Source organism: Haliotis cracherodii, unplaced genomic scaffold, assembly GCF_022045235.1.
Source record: "Haliotis cracherodii isolate W230 unplaced genomic scaffold, xgHalCrac1.p SCAF_24, whole genome shotgun sequence".
Classification (NCBI taxonomy): Eukaryota; Metazoa; Mollusca; class Gastropoda; order Lepetellida; family Haliotidae; genus Haliotis; species Haliotis cracherodii.
In genome coordinates, this window is record NW_027266280.1 from 1,673,153 (window position 1) to 1,679,724 (window position 6,572).

Here is a 6,572-nt window from a genome sequence, read left to right on the forward strand (position 1 = left end):
ATATTTTCTTCTTAGGTGGTCGTATTTTGGACAAACACACAGAAAATGAAACTCATCTTCAATCACATTTAAACCACATTGCTCACATATTCTCCATTCTCTAGCTCTGTTTCTATGTCTGCCTACTTCGATGTTAAGTCTATGAGAGCTGCATCTAAATTGTGCTAAACCTATTCAAAACCTTTTAAAACTGATATAAAAAAATAGTATTCTGGGAAAAAAGTTGTCTTAAAAAACTTGTCATAATTGCATTTTTCTGAATTTAAAACTTGCGATGACCATTTTTGTAAGTATATATCCTTAGTATATATCAATAGGCATCTTAAGAATCTTGAACCAATACTTGAGAATTCTAACATGTTGAAAAATATGTAAAGTGGTACACGCCAACATTCACCATATACCACAACACTCGATGAACAGTTCTTTACGCCAAGGAATCGTTTACAAGTATATAGATGGGCCATTTCAATAGTTATGCATTCAGTATGACCTCAGTGAAAGTTGTAAACTGTGTAAGATTGCCATGAGTATCTTTTTTGCCTGCATTACTGGTGTGGTAATTCCAGATAATCTGCCTGTGAAGGTTACCCCCAGATTTTACAAGAAGTGACAATTTGTAATGGTTGTGAGTTGAAGAACCATTTTCCAATACTTATTTCCCGTTTTAATAAACCAACACTTTCGTTTTCTCAATGTTCACTTGGAGTTTACATTTAGAAAAGTGCAGCTCCATTTGATCTATCAAATTCTGGAAACTTTTTATAGTTCTAGAGAACAGAACTATATCAGCAAAAAGCAACAGAAATATATTAACAATATCTGGATGCAGCTGTATGCCATCCGTACAGTTATCCATAATTTGCGTAGCTAGGATTTTTAATCAAAAAAAAAGAAAACAGGAAGGGGCTAAGAATACAGCCTTGGCATACACCAATGTTACATGTGAAGACATCAGAATATATTCCCCGATTTTTAACACATGACTTTACATTTTAATAAATATTGCATAATAATTTACCCATTTTGTTACTCACACCATTTGAAAGAAACAATGACCACATTATATTTTTTGTTTACAGAATCAAACGCCTCTTTGAAATCTACAAAAATTGCATAAATTTTCCATCTTTTCTCTGCATGTATTTGTGAATAATCGCATTAAGTATGAAAATATTATCCGTGGCTGTGTACCATTGTCTAAAACCTGCTTGCTCTTCCGAAATTGTATCTAATGAATCTGGCCAAAAGGTGAGCCTTTTATTGATAATAGGAACAAATATTTTGCTAAAAACACTAAGAAGGGTAATTCCTCGATAGTTGTTTGTATCGGTACATGATCCTGATTTATGTAGTGGAATAATCACACAGACAGTCCACTCTTTGGGGAAATAAGACGATTCTAAAATCATATTAAACAGTAGTTCAAGGCATGAGAGTAGAATATTGACAGAATGTTTAAAACACTCTGAAATTAAACCATCTATCCCGGAACTCTTGCTGTTTTTCAAATCGTAGATAGCTTTTTGAATTTCCTCTCTTGTAATTGTAGCAGTTATGTCATTGTCACATGTTTCCTGATCTGAAAATTCAAAGTTGGTATGATCCCTATCACCATTACCACTAAACATATTTTAATAATCATACCATTTATCAATTTCAATATTAATTTTAAACTCATAATGTGGATTTAGCTTTCCGAAGGGTTGTCCAAAGTTCTTACGACGACTTCATGTTATCTTCCAAATATTTTTTTTTTCTTTTCAAAATATAAGCTTCTTTTCCCAGTACGTGGTGGTGTAAAGATTTCTAATTCTTGTATATTCCCTTAACGACTGCCAATCTTTATGTCTTCTGAATCTATTGAGGCATGTACATGTCTCTTTTTTTAGTAACTAACATTCCCAGTCAAGTTATAGTTGTGTTTTGTTATCCATATGAACTACTTTCTTCATTTCGTCACCAGCACAGGAGAGTGCCTCTCTAATAAACTCGATACTTTCATCAATATTTGTGAATACGGCATCAGCTGCTTTTTCAACAAGTGATACAAACTTGTCTGAAGATAAGTTACAAATATATTTCTTCTTTATCAATTCTCCATTCAAATCTAAATGTACTTGTACAATTCATATCATGATAACCATCGATGTCTGAGTGAAGAGTACACGTACGTAAAGACATCGCTAATGGACAATGTTGCGACTCGTAACGTGTGTCTATGTCGAATGTTTTACTGAGGTCAAACATATGTACGGTGGAGATAATATAGTCATTTACGCTTGCCCATGTACTACTAATGAATGTATAGTCCCTAATACCAGCGTCACTGCCACAACGACCATTCATAATATGAATATTTAAGACAGAGCATAGGTTCAACAAGCATTTACCAAACTTATTCAAAATAGGATCAGCAGAGTATCTCTGTAAATCAAAAAGATCTATGAAGAAATCCCAAGACGAGTTATCACTACCTTCAAGATGATCCTAAATGCCGTCTCCACAAAGTCGGGTTCTGTCCCTGTTCTGGAGTTAAAATCTCCCTCCAAAATACATGAAACGTCATCGATCTGTTTTAACATATCCAGGAGCTCGTCTTGGAACATCAGTACACAATTCTATAGGTAGCACGTTGATTATAATAGGTTGAGCCTTCTGGGTGTATGTACGTGCAACAGTACAGCACATTTGTTTCAGTACCAAACAGTAATTTATCTAATAGAATGTAAATACCACTTTCTTTCACCCAAGTCCGTTTAATATATTTTTTCAGCTGTTTTCTAATTATAACTATGATAGAGTAGAGTAGAACATCAGGAAAGACAGAGCAGACGAAATAATGTGATTGTATATGGGGTACCAGAGGGAGTAGAAAAATCTTATAAAGTATGCAAGGAAAAGATACTAGACATTTTTAATAGAGCCAGAAATAAGAATCCTACATATAGGGAACTTGCTGATAGTGACATAGAACGTGCACACAGGATATCCAGCAAAATAACAAATAAACCCCGCCCTCTTATAGTGAAAATGGCACACTGGGATGATAAAATCCAAACACTTGGATTCAGGGATAGGGTGTGGCTAATGACCTAACATATTTCCAGCGACAAGAGCTAGGCAGGTTACGACGTGAAAATCCAGATAAGAGGGGTTTTTTTATAAAGGAGGCAAACTTGTCGAGGATGTGAAGAAGGATAGTGAGATGAGAGATAGCCAAGAGACTCCAGAGAGAACTACAGCACACAGACGGGAGAGAAGGGATAGCCAGGACATCAGAACATCACCCTCACAAGGACATAGACGGGAAGGTTCACACACAGGACCACAACTTCTGAGTTCTCGCGCCAAGGCCTGGGACAGGATAGCAACCCAGTAGGGATGCGACGAGACCGAGCGTGATTGTAGGACGCCTCATGTAGATACGACAGATGATGTCGATGATTGTACATTTAAAAATAGAACATTTGTTTTCTGGAATGTATCAGGACTTAATTCTAAATTTACTGATCAGGACTTTACCGATTATTTAAACTCATTTGACTTCATCGGCATAACAGAAACATGGATGAAAGATATAGACATAAGTTTGATATTTCCAGGATTCAAGCTATGGATCAAAGAAGCTGAAAAGATTTCCAACTTTGGTAGACTTTCTGGTGGTATTGCCATATTAGTTAGACAGCAACTTGTTAAATATGTAAAATGGTCTAAAGTTTACGACAGTGGCATTTTCATGCCGTTAGATAATACCGTATTTGGATTTTAAAAAGATTTGCTATATTCATGTGTCTATGTTCACCCTGAATGTTCGACTTGGTACACAAACCCTTTGAGGCAATGCAAAAAAGGTATACAAATATTACAAAATGACTTACTTGATACACTAGCACATTGTGATGATGTTTATTTGATGATTGGGGGAGACTTGAATGCCAGAACTAGCACTGAATCTGATTTTGTAGAAGATGATATCCTTGAATATCTCGAGGGTCATGATAATAATGTATGGGGATTTCTGTTAGACAATTTCAGCTTAAAAAGATTTTCTGTGGGTTTATCTTTGAATAATTTTGGTAAGAGCTTACTACATTTATGCAGTATGCTAAATATACATATTATGAATGGAAGGTGCGGGTCAGACGCCGGGGTGGGAGATTTTACTTTTATAGGAAATCAGGGTGCGAGTGTGGTGGATTATGTTATTGCCTCGTCCGAGTTGTTTGATATGTGCCATAGCTTTGACATACCGTCTCGAGCCGAGTCATCACACCTTCCTGTCACGACTAGTTTACGTACGCTTCTAGTAAATGACCCTATGCCACGCAATACACGTAACAATGCTTCTTTCAAATTTGTGTGGGTTGAAGAGAAGGCTGAACAGTTTAGAATAAACCTTATTTCTGGGACTGCGAATGATTTACTGGAGAAGGCTGTAGATGTAGCATTTGTTAATGTTGAAGAAAGTATTGGGTATATCACTGAAGCTGTTATTATTGCTGCATCAGATATGAAGAAAATGAATAAGGACTGTAAATATGATCAACAATGGTTTGATAGCGAATGCCAGCTACTTAAAAAGGAACGATGTAGACTTTTAAATAATTTTAGAAAGAATAAGGATAGAGGATCACTAACCGACTATAATAGAGTAAGAAATCAGTACAACGATGTTTGTAGGAAAAAAAAGACAGAATATTTCGAACAAAAACAGAAACTGTTGGAATCAAGCATAGATTTTAAAACATTTTGGTCATCGCTAAAAGCCATTAAACCAAATAGATTTTGCAAAAATGACATTGATATTCAAGCCTGGTTTGAGCATTTCCAGGAACTGTTTTCAGTTCCATTTAGCCATGACAATAACAATTTATTTGACATGGAATTCATGGAAGATAAAGTTGATAGTGTAACAGATGATATTCTTCAATGTCCAATATCTAGAGAGGAAATTATTGACAGCATATCCCAAAACTTATTGTAAATATGGATAAAACCAAAGTTGTAGTTTTTAAAAATGGTGGTAACATATCAAGAAAAGAAAAATGGTTTTACAGAAGGAAGCCTGTAGAAGTTGTTCCATTTTATAAATACTTAGGCTTGTGTTTTACAAGTAGATTAACTTTGTCAAGGAATGCACATACCATTTCATTGCAAGCCAAGATAATTTTTGTAGGAATATTAAAAAGTCTTAGAGTTCTGGACAATGTTACATATGATGTTTATTTTAAAATATTTGATACAAAAATTGGATCAGAAATTTGGGGCCTAGAACATTTGGATGTTATTGAGAAAATACATTTATATGCATGTAAACGGTTCTTGGGGGTAAAATCTAGCACAGAAAACGCAAGGGTATATGGTGAATGCGGACGGTTTCCCATGTATATCAATAGTTATTTAAAGGTTATTAAATACTGGGTCAAGCTATTAAATATGCAATCTTCAAGATAACCGAAAAAATGTTATAATATGATGCTTCTCTACGACAGCCACGGGAAACAAAATTGGGCATCAAAAGTTAAAAACATGTTATACGAATGTGGATATGGTTATATTTGGTTACAGCAACATGTAGATATGCCACAACATTTCTTCTCCCGTTTGAAACAGACTTTAAAAGATAGGTACATTCAAAAATGGCATTGTTCTTTGTCCAGTTCTAGAAAAGCAAACTACTACACTACATTTAAGACTACTTTTATACTAGAACCTTATCTATTAAGTGTAAATTTACATAAGTTTAGAACAGCTCTTTCTCGATTCCGTTGTGGCTCACATGATCTATTCATTGAAACAGGCAGATATGAAGGTATTGCAAGAGAACACAGACTTTGTAGGATTTGTAAAACTGATTGTACTGAAGATGAATATCACTTTTTATGTGTATGTCCAGTGTATGAAGATTTAAGAGCAAAATATCTAAATAACTATTTCTACCGCAACCCAAACGGTAACGAATTTTGTAAATTAATGACTTGTGATTGTACAGAAACTATTAGAAATCTATCAATGTTCATTTATCATGCCATGAAACTAAGAAAATGTATGAATTTGTAACACGCCCCACACATTGTACTTTAGGCCTTTGGCCTCATAAGTACCATAAATATAGATTGATTGATAGATTGATCCCACCTCGTGGACACTCATCCCTCCTCGTTGACACTTTTCCCACCTCGTGGACAATCATCCCACCTCTTAGACACTCATCCCACCTCGTTGACACTTATCCCACCACGTGGACACTCATCCAATCCCCTCGACACTCAACCCATCTCGTGAACACTCATCCCTATTCGTGCATAGTTATCCCACCTCATGGACACTCATCCCACCTCGTGGACACTCATCTCACCTCGTGGACACTCATCCCACCCCGTTTGACACTCATCCCATCCCATGGACACTCATCCAAAACAGTGGACAATCATACCACCTCGAAGAGACTCATCCCATCTCGTGGACACTCATGCCTACTCGTTGACACTTATCCCACCTCGTGGACTCTCATCCCACCTCATGGATACTCATCCCACTCCGTAGACTCTCATCCCATCACGTGGACA